The 24,162-nt window shown below is 40.7% G+C and overlaps 1 protein-coding gene across 3 annotated transcripts in view; it reads right to left on the reverse strand.

Moving 5' to 3' along the window:
• Positions 1 to 24,162, reverse strand: part of STAG1 (stromal antigen 1) — a 151,049-nt gene that overhangs the window by 114,590 nt on the left and 12,297 nt on the right. The gene's annotated exons all lie outside the window — the stretch shown is intronic.

A 24,162-nucleotide genomic window follows, 5' to 3' on the forward strand; every position in this document is an offset into this window, starting at 1 on the left:
ACTATACACATCAGTGTTTATTTACCAACTGTACAGAATTAACAGGCTTTTTTGCCTCTTCATATTACAATTCCAATTAGACTCACAGTTGCATACAACTAATTCCTCCAGTACTTACTAATTTGTGTTACCAACAGTTTTACTTACAGTGCCTTATCATGAAGTTTACATTTTTTATACCATATAATTAGCAAGCCATTTTGTTGCAAAACACATGTTCACAAACAAAAAGTTGGTTTGGAGCGAAAACCACCACTCCAGCATTAATGGTTTAAAGGGGCCAACACACCAGGCTGGTGTAAAAGTTCTACAGTTTCACTAAGAGACAGAAGTTAATCTGAGCTCTCCTTAAACAAAAATGTCATATATGCTATTTGTGCTATTTCCATAAGCATTTCTTCATTACAGACACTGCTCATTACTGTGTTTCAAAGGATGTGATTGCTTCTAACAGGGCAATGACATAGCCAGTCCACAACATAAAGCAACCACTTCAGACACTGGTAAGAATTTATCATAAAGAAACACAGCATCAGATGAAATCAAGTTCTGAGTTGACTTCCTATATGAAAAAATAAAGGCAATGTTCAGATCTCTGAAACGGAGAAGTTCACTACAACCGGAACAAGACTGAAGAAAAAAGTTTTTTTTTTGTACTCACACAAGCAGTCTCACACACATACACACATGCTTATGCTAGCTGGATGTCAAAGGAAACCTATCCATCTTAGACCTTCAGATTATCTAATTCTAGCAGGATTCATGCCAATCTTACTTTTCAGGAAAGCTTTCTAAAGAAGTTCAAGGAAATTTATGTGTGCTCCAGGTGAGGTATCTTCCACAGACATTTAAGGCATCCTGCACAACTACTATGTGGGATTTCTTTTTTAAATTTTCCTTTTCAACCTAATCACCCTTCCCAACTGCTGGCTGTGCATGCTCAGATGTAATCAGCAGCATTCAGCTGCTCGAGGGAAGTGCTCTCACACACAAGGAAAAGGATACTTGCTCAGAAACAGCTTATTTGAAAAGCAAAGTCCTGACTTAGAAGCATGGAGTGAAGGGTGTAAAATGCCAGAAGCAGAAGAGAGGACCAAGGCAGCTGGACTCACAGTGCTAGGGGCAGAAAACCTGAGAGCAGGGAACTGCAAGGGCCTGTGCTGCTTTCTAATTGTCCTTATGCCAAACAGGAAACTGCAAAACAGGGCTGGAAGAAGCCACCCCTCTGTGGTAAAATTCAGACTGGACCATCAGAAGACAACAAAGTTGTCCCTCTACACTCTTGTATTAATACAGACACTGTGTGACAAAATACAAAAACTGTTTGACAATTGTGGAAAATTAATTGATGCTTGTAGACTACACAAGTATGAACCCTTGTGTTTTTCTGGTTTTAATAAAATAAATACCTGTTTCTGAAAGATGAAGTTCTCATAACCAGAAAAATCAAACTCTTTCTCTCTTTCTACCTGAGAATAAAGTAATTGATAAAAAACATCCTGAAAACTTGAGACACACAACTATTTTGTCACCTGTCCTAGAGAACAGAGCAGGAGGAGGAATACTTCATATTTCAGCATTTGGAGTTATTTAAACTATAATGAACATAATACAGTCCTTTAACATGCAGTTAACTGCTTATTTTAGTGTAGAAAAAAAGTCTGATGTTTTCATTCAATCCCACTTATAATGACCTTTATGCCTTTGTAGCTTTTTAAACCTGCACCTCTATATTTTAAGATGACATAAATTTATGCTGATCCAGTTAAAATTACCTATAGAGGAATATAAAGCAGGCAGTAGAAGACACCATTTAGTTCAAACATACAATGGGAAACAAGTAAATGTTTCCCTTTTTTACTTGTTTTCCAAGCATGCACAATAATCAGGGCAGACATGACAACCATTATATAAAACTCTCTTTATAAAAAACCTATTTTCTAGTAGATTGTTTGGTTTATTATAGTGTTTCTTCAATAACAATCTCATAATGAGCTCCGTTTTAAAAAGACTCTAGGATTTTACAACAATTAATCCAATACACGCATTCCATCAAGATTTCCTGTGGTTTTTACTAAAACACACAAAGCTACCCACACTTTTTGCAGTTTTTAGATTGTTTGCCTCTCCACTGCTGAAGTAATCCACCCATTTTAGCCAAAACCCAAACAAATTAAAAGGCTGACAACATCCTGACAGAGTCCTTTGAAGCAATTCTCTGATAGCAACAACACCAAATCAAGTTAAATGAACTCTATTGTAGACTAGGTACCCACATCTTATAAAGTTGAACCCAAAACTTAAAGAAAATCAACTACATCATCTACCAGTTACTACATTATTATTTCCATTGCCGAGAAGACACCCAAAACAAAAGATTGCAGGCATTATGCTGACTTCTAATACAAAATCCTTTCCTTGTTGACCAAGTCACCTTATCCTTTCCAAGTGCAAAATACATTCAAACAACAGCTCACACAAATGAAGCAATTCTTCTACAATTAACTGGTCGTGCCTTTACTCCCTTCCTTTATTTCCCATTTCCAATGACCCTGCTCTCTCCCTCTGTGCTCCCTGCTGGAGTACATGATGGTGTGTCATGCTCCTGCACAGCACCAGAAAACAAGACATGGAAAACTCTAGCATTTCCTGGTTTAGAGACAAGATTTGTCCCCTCAATATTCTTGCCCAAAGCCTGCATCTGACTGCAAGGAAAAGGCATTAGCATCAGCACAAACAACAATCCTGCACTCCACACTCAGGCAGAGCTTCCAGCAACCAGGTGAGAGAGAAGAAAGGATCACATACAGGCAGATCAATTCTAGCCTTCACTGCTTTATCCAATGTCTTGGGTACACCACAGAAACCCCTTTTGCTCAGCTACCCACCTACAATGTGAAAATAGTATCTAGAAATTGGAAACACAAATTCTAAATCCTGCAGAAATAGAAAAATAATCATCAGGAACTAACCTTGTAACAAATTTACCAAAATGCCATGACGTGTTCTGCATCACTCAGGAATTTTTGTTTGCTCTGGATCAAATATTCTATAAGCATAAGCTTTATTTCTGCTAAAGGTTTGGAAGCTGAAACATATTAACTCATGTTGACCCTACAGCCACCTGATCTAGAGCCAAATTAGATCACCACTCCCAGGTCTGATTCTGAAAGCACACAGCATCATTTAAGGCCAAACAAAGCATAATGCTCATTCAGCCCATCTTTAAAATAACTTCATTGAAGTTCTGTGCACAATATATATTGCACTCTATCACATTCTAATAAGTACTTAAACCAATATTGAAAGCCCAAGTGACAGAAAAATTATCACTGAGCACTAGTGAGATCCTCACTACTCATGGTGCACAGCAAGCTCTCTATGTGGTCTGCAGCATTCCTAATCCAGTCAAACCATGACAGAAGGAAGAAATATCAGCATCAACTAGGCTAGCACAGCATGGCCATGCTTCACTTCCTACACCCATCAAAATCATCCTGGATATATTGTTAGTAGTACCCCACATGCCTCTCCAGTGTGCCTCTGCTGTTCTGGTTAGCCATTCCAGTTCAACCCGCAGAGGCATGTCAGTGTCAACGCAAAACCCTGGGAGAGCTGCTGGACACACCAGATGCTGGTGCTGCCATTCAGAGGGACCTGGGCAGTCTGGAGCACTGGACACACAGGGATCATGTGAAGTCCAATAAAGTGTACAGCCAAGAACCACACAGAGAAGACCTGTCCACAAAAGTGGAGTATTTAGCAGATGCTCATTATCATTGACTTAAGTTTCTTTTCTTCCATTCTTTACAGGTATCACCAGACACTTTATCCATACCTCTGGGATCAAAAACTACCTTGTGGCAAACATTAGCTGTCCATTTAAATTGCCTTCAATTGCAGTTGTCTCCTCAGTTGCACCAACATGCAGAACTGACTCTACAGGCAAAACAGCTGTTGCTGCTTCCTCTCACCAAATGCTTTTAGCCTAGACAGGTCCTGCCCAGTCAGCCAGAAAAATCATCTGAAGTGTCACATCAGAGCACATGAAATTATTCTGTGCTGCTCGACATTCCAAATGCAAGACCTCACACTGAAAGGCTGCACAAATCCCTTCTTCCAGAGCTGGGAATAAAATCCTTACGTGACAAAAACATCCGAGCCATGCTACCACATTTCTATACTTAGTTCTCTGTCTCTAAAAATGTGTGAGCTGCCAAAACCAATCAGTTTTTCTGTATCTTCTGCTACCATTTCCAGAAGGTAGCAGCTAATTCCTGTACTGTGCAGGTCTGTGCTAAGGCACCAACACCAACATCACACAGGAAAGTTGATACAATCTTTTACCATGGCTACAGTAGCATAATTAATTCAAATGTCACACATCACTCAGACAATTGTTTGATCTCCAGTGTTTAGTCTGATAGCTTTTAAATATATTTTCATGTATTGCTTTCTTCTAATGCCTAGGATGGCTAATACTAAAAATACTTATCAATGTTTCATGAAAACAGTTGCTGTAGATCTGGCTTGCTCAAGAACAGAAATGTTATCATTTCAATTTTTAATTATATTTTTTTTTAAATAAGTGTAAATTTGATAGACTAAGTATATGAAAACAAGCTTGCCTTCCCTTTGTTATTCTTACAGACTCCTCAGACATAACTGCTCCTTCTTCTGTGGACACTCTGAGACACTTGACCTGATTTTCTGCAGCACTGAGCATTCATAACTCTTGCTGAGATCACCGGGGGCTACGGGCATTCCACCACTCACAGGGCAAATAATTATGAGCTGACTGCACAAGACTAAGAGTTAAGGCACTGACTTCTAATGTTTGTCAAATATCTGGATGATTAAGGCCTAAATTAACAACTTGCTCCTCCCCATCTGTCCATTAGTTTAACATCAGACACCTACCAGCCTCATGCCCACCTGCTCTGAACACAAAATACACAGAACAAAAAGGGCTCTGCTAAGTTACTTCTACTGTCCTCAGGCTGTGAGAATGAATAGATAGACCCTGAAGCCTTCTGTTTCTCTGCACTTGTATTTCCAAAACTTAGGAGTCTTGAGAAGATAAATTCAATTGTCTTTTTAAGATGGCACAAGAACATTAAGAATCATAAAAAAAGTCCATGGAACAAGTTTTAGTTGACAGAGATTTTTCTTACTGTAGAAACTGTAAAGTCATCCTCCAAACAAAAGCCTGAACAAATCAATAAAAACTTGCAAAAGACTGAATAACAAAAGGGACAGTATAAAGTATAAAGGGGCAGTATAAGTGAGAGAGATAAAGTTATCAAGGTAATTAAACTCTTCCTCCTCAAAGGACCACCCTGATCAGCTGATGCTTACTCAGCTCACTAAAATGACCAAAAGCTTCTCGAGGTTTGGCCCAGCTGATTTTAGAGGGCCAAGCCAATATTCCAGGAGGCTCTAACACAGGAAAAGCATCAGGAGGGTACAAGTGGACACAGAGCAGACTGAAGAGGATGACTTCTTTTCCCATATGTAAAAACTGCTGCAAAGGCAATGGAGAGGGACAGTAAAGAGCATTTCTCAGTGGGAACACACAAGCAATGGGTGTGTGCTGCAGAAAGGACAACTCAGGTAAGACACAAACAAACCAGGCAGGGACCAGTGGAGCTCTCCAATAGTGCGCTCAATCAAATGTGAATTACCCACCACTGCATATTTTTGCTTTTTCCAAGTAAATAGGTCAAGTTTGTCAGGTGCAACAGGCAAGGTCTGTGGTGAAAGCTTATTCTGAGGAGCTTGAAACAGCTGGGAAAAAAACAGACATGGCTTTTGGGACACAGCCTGCTTTAGGTCTGAAGACATGGCACAACCAGAGCTGTGCCTGCAGGAGGGAAAGGCTGGGGACTAGGCCAAATCTCCACACCCCTCCTTACCCCTGTCTTTTCCAATGTTTCTGGGACTTTCACCTTCAATCAAACATCTGTGACAATAATTAAAACTAAATCCAGTGATTAAAACCACACTCAAGCATTGCAGTGAGTGCTCATTCCTAGAAAATAATCCACATTTAGAGGAAGGCAGGAATCCCTGGTACAGTCAGACATGTAGAGGGCCACAGAGGCTGTAGATACTCGTCTCTGTGCAGCACAAAGCACAGCAGGCCAGGAGCTCACACTGTCTGCAGGCACACCACAAGCACTGTTAATAGATTTTTATGCTACCTCAGAAAAGTGTTTACTCATCTGTAATTTCTCTCAGCAGTGGACATCTGGTGTTCTATTATTCATTGCATCTGGAAAATTGCCAACAATAAAACCAATTTTCACAAAAAGGAAGCAAAGCCTGACATGAAGAATGCTGGAATAAAGGAAAAAACTCTCAGAATGGTTCACGGTTTTGTTCCCTTTGTCTTTTATTTTCTCCTCATATGGGGAACTCTGAGTAGAAAAGCCAAAAGGAACTGCAGAACATTTTTCCCAGATTATAAAAGAAAACAAGCATTTTGAATTCACATATAAATTGAGAACTCTGGCAAATGACTGATTCTGGTACTCATTTGAACACATGGGGGAAGTGCACAAAGGCTAGATGAAACTAAGGTCCGTAAAATACTAACTTAGCTGCTAAGAGAAAGGATATTTAATGGTTAATATAGAGACTTGTATATATCAAGTAGAAGAAAATGTAGGACCACTCTAACATGTAATAGTCCATCAATTTGCTGATAGGCACCTGTAATACTCTCCTCAAAAGAACACAAACACATAATGGCTCTTCAAAGGAAGGAGGTCCTGGTGAGGACTTTGTAAAACATTCCCACCTCAAAACTGATCCCTCAGTTTTGAGGTGGGAATGTTTTAACAAAGCCAACATCTCACACTCTAAGCTTTGGAGGAATGGCTCCACCAATTTCTTCATTGCCAGACTTGTCAAGATCCACAGCCTTGCAAAGATGGCCTATCCAAGATGCTCAAACAGCAAAGATTTCTGGGCATTATCTCAGAGTGACTGAGGCACTGACAGTCTCTCCTCAGTATTCACACCTACTCCAGAGACAAGCCTTACAAAGTTTTAGGCTAAGAGTCTTCCAATGCTATCAGTTCAGGAACTGGAAGACCCTGGTGCACCAGTTTTCCCGAGTCCAGGGAATTCAGCAATGCTTCAATGACAAAACCCCATGGATTCCTGCACTCCTGCCTAACAACAGGTTGGAGGTTCAGCTTAACCCTCAGCCTGATGCAGCTAATTGGTCTCTGTTCCACTACAGCTCCTTATTCACTCAAAGATCATCTTTCTGTGAACATGAGGGTGTGTGGATGTTTTAAAATTAAGTACTTCATGTTTCAATCTGCTCAGAAGTGATGTTGCATTTGAAGAAGGGATTAGTAAACATCCAATAAGCATTTTACAAGGAGCATAATGCTATCTCTCTGCAGTGAGGCAGTGTAAATACCCTTGCTTTTAGTAACCATTTTTACTAGCATTAAGAGGACAGGGGTTCCACTGATGCTTTTCATTTAAGCAGGAATAAATTTACCAGGAAATATAAGAAAGCTGTTTTTCTTCCATTGTTAATTACTTTTAGCCCAAGTAACTCTGTAAATGATTTTTTTCAAAAATTCCATTTGCTTTAGCATAAAAGAGACTTCTCAGAAGAGGTCCTGGTAGCACAGATTTTTTGACTCTTGATTCTTGACATTCTGTGGGACTACTGACAGAGTATATGGATGTACCACAGAGAGGGAGTAATTTCCATATCCTTCCCATATCCACTAGCCAGAGAACCTAAATTATAAACACCTGAAAAGCTGCTCCTAAAAAAGAATTTGCAAAAACTGAACAAGAGCCAAAAAAAGGAGCAGAGGTAGACCATAAAAGATAAGGTTATAAAAAAAAGATCATTATATATATCAATAAAAAAGCTACAGAATCAACCTCTACTTCCCAACCCCAACAACTTCTTGACAAAATTCAACCCGGTATCAAACCAGACACCCTCCACCTACATCTTGTACCAGAACAATCCCTGTTCTGAACCAATCCACAAACTGCAACCTTTCAGGAAAAAAACCACCCAAGCCCTAAATCTTACCATGCCCCAAACACCAAAGAAAAAGCTGTGAGTAATCCCAAACCCTGTCAATAGCAAAATAAGCTGGCAACTCTAACTTGGTTCTTCTTCATTAAAATTTGCTTCAAATTCTCCTCCCAGTAAATGAATCAACAGTATTCTCCTCTACCAGGAATTTTCTCATCTGTTCCCCAAGACCATGGGGCTGTGCAGGTTGTTAATCCAAGGAGACCAGCTGGGAAAAAACCCCATCAGAACACATTGGAGTATTCCCTTCACCACTCAGTGAGCTGGTTACAAGAGAAACTATACTGCATCTATAAACTACACAATTTAAATCATCCCTCCATCAAAGCTACCACAAACTCACTAAGGCAAATCATCAGTTTCCCATTGACCACATTTTGCCTTAAGAACTTAAAAGAACAATAACTCCAGAATCCACATGCTGCTAAATAGCCCAAATCTATCCTAGCCTGACACTGCCCCAGTCTAAAGGCAGTGGATGAGACCCATGAACAGGCTGAAATCCTCATGGGCTTATTCTTCAACAAAGATTATAAAGGTACAAGCAAGCCTACTCTTCTGAAACACACAGGTGATGTATTTTTCCTCTGAAAACTCACACACTTTCAAAGCCATCCCGTGTGTGACACCAAGCACCTCTATCAGACCGTTCCCAAAGCCTACACTGAGACTGGTTTCCTGTCCACCAGGCCAACACCTCCTGTCACAAAGCCAACAGAGTGAAACTCAAACAAGCCATAAAGTGGAGGCAGTGCCCCAAGAGCCTGGGTGTGTGCTGGGAGCGCTCAGCACTGCACTGAGCCAAGAGAACCTTCCCAAAGACTGCCTCACACAAACACCTACCATATCTGCTGAACAAACCTCACCAACACTCCATTAGCACACATAGCACAGCTTTTGACCTGTAGCAGCAGTACAGTCAAATCCTTCACTGCAAAAGCATACATTAAAAAATTTCTTCTCATCCATCTTAAAACAACCTGACCACCACAACAAAGTTGTGAGGAAAAGCACATTTTTTCAATGGACACACACAACCATGCTGGAGATAGAAATAAAAAGCCTTGCAAGCATGTTTCCCAGGTGAACTCATACTGCAACCAAAACTCAAATCTAAATCCAGAGGCTAACACAATTCCCCAAAGCCCAAAGGCTTCCCCAACACTACACAGGAGAACAGCATGAGGACAAGCAGCAAACAAGGAAATTATTTGCCAGAAGAACACTTCCCAGAACAAAACCATCCCACTCCTAAAGTTCTCACTCTCAATCTGAAACACTCATCAAGGTGCACAGCTGGAAAATAAAGGTTCCCATTAATTTTAAATAATTGATTCAAAAGGGAAAGTGGCTTTATCCCACATTAGTTTCCTCCATCCCTATAACTAATCTCTCTGCCCCACAGGCAAAACCTCCCCACACCACAGCAATTAATTGCTTTCTGCCTGTACTGAGCTTCAGGATTGCGGCTTTATTTTAGTCTAAAGCAGTGTGATCCAGGAGCTTGCCTACTTTTTCACAGCAATATCAATTGACCTAAAAATACATTACCTGTACCTACAAGCCTTTCTTGATTGAGACATGAGGGAAAGAAAAGATTTCTTTTAGCTCAGTGAATAATCCTGGAAAAAAGTTTTTATCATTCAGAAATTAATTCTGGTTAGTCAAAAACCCTAGGAAGACTAGCTAGAGGGGGCAGAACTGCTAGCTCTTTGTTATTTAAAAATGGAGGTGTAGAGCACAAGGACACAGGTGAGCTGTGCATTCACTGCAGTGCAGCATCACCAAAATAGGCTTTGGTAACTGCACTGACCACACAACAGCTGATTCCCCACCATCTCCCTCACTGTCCTTTGAGTGCTTTCCCTCCTGACTCAAATACTTTACTTTGAAGGCATGGTGACAACTCCAACGTCAAAGCTATCACTAATGTATTTGGATACTCTAAATTGCAAACACTGATGATTTCTTTCATAACTGTATCTTGCATTGCTTACAGAAATACAGGAACACCTCTTTTTATTTCTGAAGAGTTATTTGACAAGCAGATGACAAAAACTGGAATTAGTGTGACAGTGTCTGAGCAAGCATCATTCATTTTTGTGCTCCCAACTTTAAAGCCTACCCAAAAATACTTTCTCCTGCTAACACTGACAGCAGTCCTTCCCCCTAGACAAGGAAGAATTTTTTGATCTGGGAAATATTTACTAAAATAATTCATTGGACTAATGCAGCAGTTTGCAGCCTAATGAAATAGCTTAGCTAAAGCTTGGCCAAAATGGACCACTTAAAAAGAGACACAAGAAAGATCTTGCCTCCCTTGGAAAGGCTGCCAGCAGATGAAGGCTGCTCCATGACGTTGGTAATGACATTATCCACAGCTCCAGTATGAACTGCCAGAGTGCTTTATTTCTCTAAAGATACCCAAACAGAGAGGAAACCCTGTGGTACTGGAAAACTGGAGCATGCCCTCTGCCAGCAACCTAAACCAGTTACCTTCCTGTAGGAAACAATTAAGGTACCAAACCTCCTCCCCACCTGGACCCCAAAGATCAAGGTTCACAGCTAACCTTGACTGTGAATTGAGGAAAGAACCCAAGGATTAATCACCAGAAGAAATGCAGAGTAGCTGCAGAGAGCTACCTCTCACAGGCAGCAGGCTAACAGATGAAACCAAGAGCCACAAACCAACATCTCTGAGGGACCCAAGAATGGCAAAAATGTGGGATCCTGAGGCTATCCTGATACAACCAAAACTTGTTTAGAAATGTGCAGGGGGCTTAGAGGCATCTGCCTGGTTTGTGTCTGTGCAAGGCCAAAGCTCCATTCAGGATGGAGTGGTGAAGTTAAGGTCAGAGCTCAGAGCAGAGTCTTCAACATCTGGAATTTAAGAAGTGCTACTCACAGAACTCTCTGCTAAGCTACAGTGACGCTTTCCAACAGTACCAGCCTCCTGCTTACACACACAGCCTTACAAATCTCTTCCCTGGGAACAACAGACTAAGAAAAAAAGAAAAATTAACAGGTGAGAAAAGAGCCTTGTGACCAGAAGAGATGAGAATCATCTTCTACCATCACATATAAGACATTGGAAATAGAAAAAGCACAATTCTCTCAGTACTGCTGGTAAGACTGAGTGAAACTTAACAGAAACTACTGAAAAGAGAAGCTGATGCTCCCTTGTGAGAAGGGAAACTCCAGCACCTGATCCACACAAGAGGATATTTCCCCCTGTAAGACTCCTTGGCTTTTGTTTTTGCAGAGAAGAGAAGAGACCACACAGCTTCAAATGCTGAAGAATTTGCAAATACTTTCTTATGTGCTTCAGAAAAACAGGCAGAGGACTTTCAGTATCTTACACAGCTACATAAAATGAAAATACATCCAGTAACTGATATTTGAAACTGTCAGGCTGCAAGAGCAAGAGTGAGAATATTTTGAAGCATTTCCTTAAACAGATTCTCAATTCCCATGAGATTCTCAAGAGCAAATGCTAGCTAAAAATTGTAACCCCAGGAGTTAGCTAAGGGAACATTTCCTCTAGGAACAATCCTTACAGAAAATACAAGGAAGACCCAAGTTTTCATTTCTCTTGTACCTGGTCCTACCTCCATTTCCCTACAAATTATTCAAATAAATGTAAACATTAATCTATAAGCATTGCCTTCACCCTTGAGGCAAAGGTAGAGCAAGCTTTTCCAGAGCACACAGTATACACAAGTATATTTAATATAGCATTTAGCTATCATTTGAATACTTTTAAAGTATCAAGGAAGTTTTTTATCCAGGGGTTATACCAACACTTAGCACTCCCACAAATCAAAACACAGAAAACATGACTACATATCAAAGAATAATAATCGTAAAAAAAATCCCAAGCCAACATGGAACAGATATTTTCTTTTTCAACAGGGCTTTGGGATGAGGTTTCATACAATGGTTGAACCAATCTGATTGGCTGCTGTTGTTTAAAATGCAGTCCCTGCTTTTTCCTCCTGCTCCAGATCACATTTTCCTACTCTTTTTTTTTCCAGCAGCTTGGATACTCCCAGTGAATGGAGACACAGGGGACACTGGAAAAGGAGAGAAGGGAGGAAGCAGATCCAGTCCTCCCGCCCTCCCTGCTGCCATGCACAGCAATTCTACCATATTGATTCAATTGAAAATGCAGCACAGCTGCAGAACAAAGGAGGCAACGTATAACAAAGTCCACATAAAACACTCCACACTACATATAACCTGAGAGAAATCTATTAATTGCAGTATAATAGTACACTTCCTACATGTTACATTAATTTCATTTATTACCATCCAGAATGTGTTCCCATAAGTCATTATTTTTGTTATCTTAAGGCAGTGTTAATTCAAGATTCAAAATAATGGCCTAGGTATAGGCTGATCACTTTAAAAGAAATATATGAATGTTCTCTAACCAGAGCAGTGAAAATTAAAAACTAAAGAAAAACCCAGTAGACACTATTAGAGAACTATTTCAGAGAAAAACACAAATGCAAAGTATTCAGGATAGAGTCCTTTGCACAGCACTTCTAGCTCAGTTTCAGAGCAAAACAAAAAGCAGAGTCAGTAGGAAGCAACATCTGAATAAATGTCTGGGAATGCCAGCCACTACTGCCCACTGCCCTGAACATCAGGCACCGTGGCTCCTCCCTCCCCTGGCTGTACTGGCACTTGGCTTTCTGCCCATTTGCACAATCCAGGAAATCATCTAGGAATTTTCAAAACTGTTTTCCAGTTGTTTGTATTTGGATCAGCTCCCTGAACTTGCTCATCCCTTGTTTGCATGAGCACAGGACCAGGGCTAGGGAAGAGGCAGGAACAACCAGGAGAGAACAGGACCAGGGGATCTGCACTGGCCTAAACTGCTACAGAAATGCAATGTACCTAGCTGAAAGATCTTAGAAAAAGAGGGAAAACCCCTCCAGTTTCTCAAAACTCCAGTGTATTCTACAAATGCACTTCAAAAATAGGTGCTAATGCTCAATAAATACAAAACACTGCTTTTGGATCAAGGAGTATGGATTCCTTTCCTAACCAAACTCTAAAGATGTCAAAGAAAAAGCAGTGTCAGATTAAGGCCATTTGGAGGCTTTTTAATAATCTTTGCATAAATAGAAAGCATCTAATTATAGCACATGATAGCCAGTGTCTTGCCAATCCGTGTGATATCCTAAGTAAGCGTTTTCTCCACAAAATTCTCTTACACTGTTTTGAGGGGAGAGGACAGGGAGGGGGGAAGGGCTACCTTCTTTCTGACTCCCATTTCTCATTTTTCTACCAGTATTAGTCTGCATTAACAGCCAAATCATACACACACACTCACACAACACTGCCAGTGACCTACTAGAAAGTTGCTATGGCAACGACTGCTTTCAGAAATACACGTTGTGCATTTTAAGTGCCATCATAGTGTAACTCATCTGTCAATTAATAACCATGCCTCACAGGAACACACCACATACTCCAAAAAAAAATTAACAAATAAACACAGAGGCTTTATGTCTACAAAAGGAAGCACTGGGAAAACCCATGTGGGCTTAGACTCACTACCAATGGAAAAAACCAAACAATGACACATATTTAGCACCAAGATGTAACTCTCACATTCCTGTTTAAGTGCACTCAATTCATGAAGTATGAAAAAACTTCAATTCAGTCTTAAAAGGGGAAATCACTTGTAAACATTACATGTCTAGTTTAAGCAAGTCCAACTTAGTTGTAAAATCATCTATAGGAACATACCGAAAACATAGTTTAATTTAGGTTTCTGTTACATTTTGAGTGAAATCTCTAATAAGAAGCAATGGATTTGAAAACATATTGAGTAAACAAAAAACTGAGTATCTACTTTCAGCCTCAGTAGACTTCATGAAATCCTGTGGCCAGGTTATTTCTAATTAGCCATCAGACTAAACCTGTGACACTGTTCCTTTCTCTGGATGCAGGTGTCCACCAGTTTTTGGTGATGTGTTAGATACAAAGCCTAAACACAGAAAAGAACTGAACATCTAAAATGTCAATTAGTTATTCACAGAGAGAAAACTTCAAGAAAATTCAACTAGCACAACTGGAAACTCAAGAATACTCCAGTACTCCCCACAGCAGCTCATTTCTTGTTTCCTCTCCCAGCCCTGCCTTACACCAGCAGGTGATTTTCAGTCAAGTCCAAGCCCTAGGTTCCAGTTCTTCTCCTGTCTCAGCTGTGGCACATGTGCTGTCCATGGACTGTCACTGACCAGTGCAAGGTCAGTGCACTGCTAACTGCAGTTCTCTGTACAGAACACAAAGGCTGATGCCTGAGCTTTGCAGAGACCCTGGATCACCAAGGGCTGTCTGCATCAATGACATGGTGAGAAAGCCTGCAGAGCTTCTGAGCTCCAACGTGACCTTGAAAAGTGTTTCAATTTCCTTTTTCACATCCTCTAAATCCAGTCCAAATCATTCTCTCACGTGACAAAGATAAAAATCACTTTCCTGTAATGTTTCTTTGTTTGAGATGAACATCAAGCTCTCACAGCACCCAGCCTTTGACAATATACTGGTATTGATGCCAGCTGAAATCCTCCTGGGTGTCAGAAGACAGAGTAAGAGGCCATGCTGGTTTCAGCTGGAGTAGAGTTCATTTTCTTCCCAGGAGCTGGTATGGGGCTGTGTTGGGGTCTGTGCTGAACCCAGGATGATAATGGTGACACCTTTCTGTTCTTGCTGAGCTCACACAGAGCCAGGGCCTTTCCTGCCCCTCCTATGGCAATGCCAGGGAAGGGCTGAGGGTGACTGGGAGGGGACACAGGTGACCTAAACCAACCCAAGGGATATTCCAGACCTCATTAATAGTATATAAAGTGGAGGGAAGAGGGAGGAAGGGGAGACATTTGGAGTGATGGCACTTATCTTCCCAAGTCACTGTTACCTGTGTTGGGCCCTGCTCCCCTGGAGGTGTGGAACTCCTGCCTGCCTGTGGGAGAGCTGAATGAATTCCTTGGTTTAATTTGCTTGTATGTGCAGCTTTGCTTTCCCTGTTAAACTGGCCCTCTCTCAACCCATGAGCTGTCCAGCTTTTACCTTTTCATTCTCTCTCCAATCCTGCTGGTGGGGAACAGCAAGTGTGACTGCAAGGGTCTGGTGGCTGGGAGGGACACAAATCCTGGCCAAAGCTCTGCATGAGCTCAGGGAGCTCCACCAAGAACCCTGGCTTGGTTATGTGTGTGCAGAAATTCCTGTAGGGACTTTCCATTCACCCTGGACTTCACAGGGAGGATTTTCTAAAAACTGAATCACAACTAATCCTTTTAGCTTGGATAACAAAGACCACCTTTGAAAGTCTGATTCTTATACATACATACAATATACTGTAGGAGAGTTGTGAGATACACATCCCTCCAAGGCAGCAAGGCCCAGAGTCAGGGTACAGGGGCAATTCTATCTCCCTGCATCCCACTGACAGCTCACAGGAGCAAAGCAGGCAGAGGCACAACCAACCAGTATTTCATTGCTAGTTATGGTTAATGTAACGCTCTGAAAAGCCTCTGAACAGCAAAGAAACCCCTGCCTTAAAATCTCCTTTCTCACATCAAGATGGAAGAACTTTTTTCCTCTTACCTGTGGACACCTGGCAGCAGGCACGAGGCAGAGGGCTAGTTAAAAACTATTGTAAATACAATAATGTTCTTATCTTTCCAGTGAGATAGCAACAGACATAGCTCTCCAGGTTTTATAACAGGAAATCTAAATTGTAATTACCTTTTCTGCAAATCCAGAATTTGGCTGATCACAGTTTCATGAATCACACCTTTAAATAATTTTCAACAGCAAGATATCCTCATCTTCAAAGTTATTAAAAAGTGGTGCCATTTTCTGGCTAATTTTTTAAACATATGTACAATAATAAAAATACCACCTACAATAATAAAACACCACGTGGGGCAGAAGAAAGGCTTGTAAAGACCTGCACTTCTACTGAGGCCCAAAGCCCAGTCACAAGACAAATGCATGTGTGTAGCCATACTCTCCAGAACATTCCCAAAATCCATACCTTCCCAGCTGCTTGTATTTACACACATTAGATTCTGCATCAGTATTATCTTCTTAGGTGATACTTTTCATTCCCTAATATTATAAATGAGTCCTTTCTTATTAAAAAATGTAATTATATCCCACCCTGGCAAACCCCTCTGACAATAAACAATGCAGGTCAGCTTTCACTACCACCTACATTCAGTACTACAGCTGCTCTCATGTCTTTCCAAATCCACCTCTCCCCTCTGGACCTTTCCCTTTATTCAGGACAAAATTCCTGCTTGTCCTGACATCCATCCTAGTGTCTGGGGGCACCAGGTGAAGTTCACAGAGCAGTGGCTCCTCAGCAGTCAGAATGTCATGGCCATCCCCACTTCTCCAGCCACACAGCCAGGCCATGCTGGAATCAGCTTTCCAGCTTCTCCTTTGCACTTTCAGGTGGTTGGTTCCTCCCACAGACCCAGTGTGAGGGCCCTGATCATGCAGAGTGAGACTCCAGCACTTTCCTCTCCTCCTCTTTCCATGACTGTGCCTCAGGGACTGCAGATTCACCACAGCTGGGACACCTCCCTGTCAGGGACCACCATCCCTCTCTGCTTCTTTTTCTTCCCTGACCCAAATGAAGGTTCCATCCTGTCCTGTCCCAACCCCCCCTTGCTCTTGAGTCTGTGCCCCCCTTTACATTCCTGTCAGCAAGGTCAGGTACGCCAGCAAACCCCTCTAAATAACTACTTCTCTTATGGGGGCTCAGATACTCCAGATCTCTTCCTGGGCCTCCTCTTCTAAGAAACATTTCCAGTTGAAAAGTAAAACATTCACTATTTCAGAATACAGTCCTCCAAAACATTAAGCACTGCACACTACGCTGGCAAGAGCACAAAGTGTGGCAAACAAGGGCAGAGGATGGAGGGAAGCTGGATGTGCCTTCAGCAGCAGCCTACAGTGAGTTCTGAGCTCACTGTTTAACTCTATTCTTACCTACCTGCCAGAACACTCCCCACAAATAATGTGCTGACTACCAGACCTTTGGGTCCATCATTTCTGGGGTTCTTTTGATCCCAAAGATGAACCTTTAACATTTTATCCTGTACACTGCTGCTGTCTCACTGTTAAGAGGAGATACAGCCTTGGCCTTCACATAAACAAGATATTTTACAAAATTCCACTCTCCCTTTCTACATAATTTGCCATTGCAATTAAACACTGGAGCTCTGACACTTATAATTGAAAATTCATGTGGTCCTTAGGCTTCCACTTTTTCTTCAGGTGTAAGTCAAAAGGCCACATTAATGCCAGCTTTGCTATCAGGATCACAAGAACATAATTTCTTACTAAATTAATACATTAGCACTAACATGAAAAATTGATGGTTCAAGTGACTCCTACATGGCTTTTTTCCAATAATCTGTTCATCATTAAGATAATTCCCACATTTTAATTCATGAAAGACACTTCTAATAAGGCTGTAGGACTCACCAGGCTTTCCTTTTATTTAAAGGTTGGGTCTCCTCTTTGGTTTTAAACTGTCAATGGTTATATTTATTAGCTAACTAGAAATAATTTCCCATTTGCCATCAGCACTGCATAAAACTCAGTTTGCGCTGAAGAGTCAGATTTGAAAGTGTCAAATTTAACCTGAAACCTCAAACAAGCTGAATTTTTCCAGTTAATGAATAATTACTCCCAACTAGCTGTCAAATTTCAAAAGTAATTAATACAAATAAACTGCTTCTTAAATTAGAAGTAAAATACTAATCCATAACAACTTATACAATATGCATCAAGTATAATAAAATCATATTTCTTCTTAGGATCAAGGTGCATTCCCATTCTGCTGCCCAAGGGGAAGAGGCTGAGTGCACCAAGGCCTCTGCCCTCACCCACCAGAGGAACAAGGAGTGGAAAAGCAGCCCTGGAACCTCCTCCTGAGCCAGGGAACAAAAACAGCCACTGGAGCACAGACTGCTCTCTGTCAATGCACTAAATGGATTATGTGGCTTTGGAAGAGTCCGCCACAATCCCACTTGAAAAATAATGAATTTGCAAGAACACATCATAAGCCATCAAATGAGATCCTAAATGTGATCAGCTGCTTTGTGGGGATTTCTGAGAAGGTACAACACACATTTTTCTGTCCCTCCTGATGCCTTTCCTGGGAATGTAACTGCTCCAGTTTAAGCTGTGATGAAGATTTTCTTCCAGAACCAGAACGCGATTTCTGTTTTTAGGAACCACAGAACCAGAAGTCTTTGCTGCCATGCTGATACACTGATAAAAGCTCTCTTTGTAGGTTTTGGCCAACTGAGACTGCTGCACACTTTCTGTTCCTTTCTGTTTGTCTTTTCCAGCAGTTCCACAAGCTGTGGAAACAATGAAGCTTGGTTCTCCACAGATTACTGTTCTGTAACTCTGTTTGGATTCTCTAAGATCTAACAACAATTTAAATCCTGCTCTTGCTTTTATTTAGAAGAGTGCGTAGAAGAGGGGGGGAAAGAGTTGTTAAGAAAGAAACTTTGGCCAGTTATCTACCTTCACCAAAACTGCAGGAATTTGTTATTTGGAGACCTCCCACCCTCTCCAAATTTCATTGAAATTAGTGGCTGTGCTCTGAAGAGACATGCAGCAACTCAATCCTTCTAATGCATTTAAATAATGTGTTATGTCAAACCACAAAAAATCTGAATCCTATTCAAAAGACCAAAAATTAGCAATATTAAAGTACCCCAGCATCTTTCCCTTGTCCCCTCCTCTGTCCCACTGTCCTGGCAGTGACAGGAGTGACTCAAACACTTGCAAAGCCACGCTGCCTTAGAGAACCAAACTGAAAACCACAAATCAGCACAAGGTGACATCGAACTGCCCATATAGATATAAATCAAAAGAACAAGAAAAGCCAAGACATTCTCCAGAAAACAGCTGTTAAAATTCTTGGATTTCTCTCCAAGTAGCTTGTATTTGCCAAGAATCTTTAAGCTTCTCTTCTACCTTAGAAGCATTTGGAATAAACACAGACAATTAAATGTGTACTGCAGAACTGTTTTAAAGAATTGATTTCTCTGTTTCCAAACTAATATGTGTTCAAAGGATTTTGTTTCAAAAATCTTCCAGAATTCAGCAGTTACACAACTCTTAATCCCAGAACTTTAGTAGCACAGGATGTAATGCTCAGCATTTGCCCTTCTGAGTTGCTGGCTTTTTTACTTGTTTATTTTTTAGTGGAGGAAAGAAAGGCTCAAGAATTAGGGAAAGGAGGCAATACAAGCAAAAAAACCCCTTAGATTGCTATGTGGCTTCTAAGAAACCATACCATAATCTCAGAGAGGAGGAAGCTGTTCATGATTTTTCTGATAATATGAAAAGCAGTTGTATGAACAGGCAACATCAATGAATGCAGAGGGTTTAGTGAATTATGATAAGGGCTCAGGATGAGAGGCAGCTTCCTGGTCCAGGTCAAGTTGATTTTGTCTGCTGAATGAACTAACAGCATGATCACTGCCAGAGAATAATTTGAACACGTTAATCCTGACACGCTCTCTAAATCTGAATTGAACCTGAGAAATTATGAAGTGCTGTATTGATCAGGGTCCTGCTAGGAGAAGAGCTGAAGAGCACATAATTGCAGTGCTCAAAAGGAGCCCTGCCACTATTTCATGGAGAATTCAGTCCAGTGGTCAAGGTAATATCCACCCACCTGAAGAGCTAGGTGTAACAAGAACAAACACTTTCTGATTTGAGGAAAAGACAACTAAATATTTTCCAGAAATAATTCTCAAGGAAAATGCAGTGAGTGTAAAACTTAGAGAAAAAGAGCAAATGAAAACATTTCCAGAATTATTTGTCCAGCAAACACACAAGGTTGTAATTCTATTTTGGGTTTCAAAAAGAGTGACTGGACATGCTCAAACTCCACTTAGGGAAGGCATAGAGCCTAGAACAGCTAGAACTCAACACAAATCCTCCTGTATTCCTAGAGAAAGGCAGTGATGTTCATCAGGAGTCAATGATGCTGGGGCTAATCAAAGATTACTCATCAACACACACAGGTATCAATGAACAAAGATTACCCATAATAAACACAGTTTAAAAGTGAGCTCTGCATGTCTCCCTGTCCCAAAGGATTTAGCCTCAACCTTCAAACCTGCCATGGCCCAAACTATGAATGGCAAAACCATGTGCTAAAGAATCATCACCAAAATTTTAGCAGAAAGGGGCACATCTTGGTAATCCTGATTATCCCCAGGGGAAAGCAGTTAAAAATGAGTTGGTGGCAAACTGAAAGGCCCATTCTATTTACTTGATCTTACCCATTTTAACTGAGCAATGTACTGAGTCCAGCTCAGTGTCACTGATGTACCATTACCTGTCTGGAAGGAGAGGGTGGATGGCTCAAGAACACACGTAATGTAAACCTCTTTTGGAAAAGTGCCATTCCAGGTGACAACTCAATATTCAGATAATCCTTTAAGCCTCTGAAGAAACTGGTGAGACTTTGTATCTTCTTGCCAAGTAGCTTTCTCCCATTTCCCAGGAGCTTCTTGGCTACTGTTTGAACTTATCCAAAGGCCTGCAGGTGGATTAGGAGTTTGCCTGGATTTTCTCTGACTGCTGCAGCACCAAAAGGGTCATCCAGAGCCAGCTGAAAGCAGAGCTTTCCTCCTTTTCTTCAGGGAGCTGCTGCTCTCCCAGCAGCAGTAGCCCAGCAAGGTCAGATTGAGAAAAGGGTGCCAAAAATATTTCACCGGCTAAAAATGAGGAAGCTGCTTGATTAGGCATAAAAGTATAGCTTTTATTTTAACTGTGATATCAGAAGCCCTAAAATAGAAAAATCCCAGAAAATACAAAGTAGACAAAAAATTCACAACTTGGTCTCTAATCCCCTATCAACTGAAGTATAAAATTGGATAAACATGCAAAGGACTATGTTCTTTAATTCTAGTAAGGACATGGGAATATCTCAAATTATACTAGAATAGTATAGAGAGTAGTCTAGTTTCATGTTTCTTAAGTCATTCAACTAAATCTAGTAAGAGACAATAAGAATTTAAAAGCAGATTTTTCTTTCTACACTTTCCCTTGTGAGCTGCATGAGGATTTTTCTTAGCTCAACTTAAATTTTATATATTAAAATAGCATCCTTAATTACTGCTTAGAGCTTATATGAACTTTCAATGTCCAAATTTTATTGCAGTCATTTTAATACCCATAATTAGCTCGTTCAGGTTTTTAATGCTAAATACTATAAATTACTGAGTACTCTAACACTTCAGTTCTCTAGTACTAAGACAGATATTTAATATTAGAGATATGACAGCTTCTCCCATTTAAAGTGGCTGAGCTCACCTCCCTACTGCATTACACAGCTCATGTTCAATACACTCCAAATTGCCAGTGGGTCTTTTCATCATTAATTACATTTTTCAGGTCCAACACTAATCGATTTCCAGCCCATGACCAAGAGAAGAGAACAATCCCACCTCTCATTCTTTACCTCAGCCTGGCCTGTTCTGCTGTGATTACCATGTTCTGCTGTCTCTGTCACACTCAGCTTCCTAAATAATGGGTTTCAAGCAGGATGTGCATTTGTAAAACCTGTAGCAAAACACATTCTCAGTCTGTCCCAGGCCCCCAGCCACGTGGGAAGGAGTACATCCCTGCAGGCTTGCTACCTGCCCTTCCCACACCTGGCTGGAAGAGGAAACACAAGAAGAATGAGGGCTCCAAAAGCCCTCCAACTCCAGTGTGATTCCCAGTACTGATTTTTACATTTCTTTATCAAAAATGCTCTGGTCTTAATACTGCCAAGGAGAAAAAAGGGAACTGACTACCTTTTTAAACTAATGCTTGTAGGTTTATTCCCGTTTTGCAGGAACATGGGGATTACTTGTGCACTTGCTATGGAAAGCACCTGTCTTACCTGCAGGCTGAAACTTGGACTTCACTGTGCACTTACAGCACCCTGAAATATATCTGCTGAAAATCACACCTCCTTCCTAAGTACAGAAAGTCCTGAATATAGAACTCCCAGAGAATTCACAGGTAATTCCCAATCAGTACGTGGAGCAAAAACTCCACCCTTCAATGTGTTTGAGGTTTTCATACCTGTGGGGGTTTTTTTCTTATAGTCTTCAATGAAAAAAAAAAAGCAAAGCCAAATCCTGTCTACAAGTTGTTACTTCTGTAGGTACCATTCAAAACCAGAACTGTAAGATGTGACCTTGCAGACAGAGCACCATGAGCAGATGTGAGATGACCCAGAGCCTGAACAGCCCATCTAACAAAACCTGTGGGTACTGCACTCTTACAGAACTGCCTGTGTCAGTGCCAGCCCTCTGAACCTACAGCAGCAGAGAAACCCAGCCCTGAGCACTCCCAAACCTTCCTTTGCAGTCAGAACTCGGGCAACTCTTCAACACTTCCATGTTTTATTTGTTTTATATACTGTATATATGTTATAAAGAATATTATATAACATTGTATGTTTGATTCACATATTAACTGCAGGCAATACAGGCACCTTGCAGTTCCAGAGACACTGGGCATGCTAACAGAATGCAAAATAAGAGTTATTTGTTTCAGCAAAATTACCCACACTGAAGCTAAAAACATCTCTCCAGAATTCCTAGGGCAATGCTGAGAAAATTTTGTCTTTAAAGCTATAAAAAGTTTCATAAGCCCCTTACCAGTGGGCACAGAAGCCTCTTGCACAAGTTTTCAATTATTCCTCAGAGGAGGGAGTACTGATACATGAACACAGTAAGCAGAGATGGAACAGCTAATGTTTCTGTAACAGAAGTGTCTATGTGCTCTTTGCAGACAGAAGATATTTCTCTGACACAAAAATGCAATTTGGCAGCCACATTTGAAAAAAAGTTGTCATTTAGAGTAGCTGCTGACCTTACTAAAACACCACAAGAATGATCTGTGAGAATGGGCTATGAGATTAATTGCCAAAGGAAGAAGAAAGAAAACATAGTGAGATTTCAGTTCACTAGAAAAAGGGTACCCAGAACACATTTCAAAATATCATTTTTAACAGGACAGGTTTTACAATTCTTATAATTATTTAAAAATTAACATTTAAGGGGGTATTTATTATTGATTGTTCTCTACTGTACAATTTAATTTCTAATCTGCTTGCAAACCCCCAGACTGATGAAGACCTGGATAAAATTAAATCCCATTACAGGGAAATGGAAGAGGAAAGAATTAGCACAGTAGTTAAATACTGACTTGCAAACATAAGACATTTTCCTTAAGTCAACAACTGACATTACCAGAGCAAGGTAAGATTGAAATGAACCCCTGAAGTCTGTCACCTGTTTCTGAGCAGAACCCCCAAGTTACAGGAGAAAATGAATCTTATAGATCTAAAAGTTCTTAAGCAAAGATGATTTTAGGGACAAACCACTGTCAGTAGCCGGTGAGATTCCTGCTCCTGACACCCAACCATGCAGTTCTTGGCTGTGAGAAGCAAGAAATTCTGCCTTCAGTTGTTATACCCCATATTTAGTTATTTAGCTTCCCTCTCCCATGGCTGTTGTTTTTATCTGTTATAGTGGGTTTAATTTCTTACTTTAATTTCAGATAAGAAAGAGTTACGAGGTTGTGATAAAACAGCACAAACTTTTTCTTGTTTTAACACCAAACTGTTGAGTCTGTTAACCAAGAACTTCAATACAGCCACTGTGAAGAGGAGAGGCAGGGAAACAGTTTTGGAGCTTGATCAAGGAAAGGATTCTTAAAAATATTGCAGTCTACAGCAAACAGAGCAAAGAGAAACTGGCAGAATTGTGCACTACATGGATGAAAGCAGAGAAAAAGGCCTAAGACTGAATGGATTTTGATTTAAACATTTAAAGCTCAAGCTCCTCATACACACAGAGTGCCAAACTCTCAAGAGATCTGAGAGTAGTTGATTTTTTTTCCCCTTGGATTTTTGAGGCCTATTAGAAGGGAAAGTAAGAGATTGATGTCAAGGCTCTTCCGAGTCTATTAAAAGGGTGATATATTGGTAAGATAAGTGATGTAATCATGGAGATGAGCTTCCC

This window comes from Melozone crissalis, unplaced genomic scaffold (assembly GCF_028551555.1).
Source record: "Melozone crissalis strain CALT ecotype California unplaced genomic scaffold, PUWL_Pcris_2 ptg000034l_1, whole genome shotgun sequence".
In the NCBI taxonomy this organism is placed as follows: domain Eukaryota; kingdom Metazoa; phylum Chordata; class Aves; order Passeriformes; family Passerellidae; genus Melozone; species Melozone crissalis.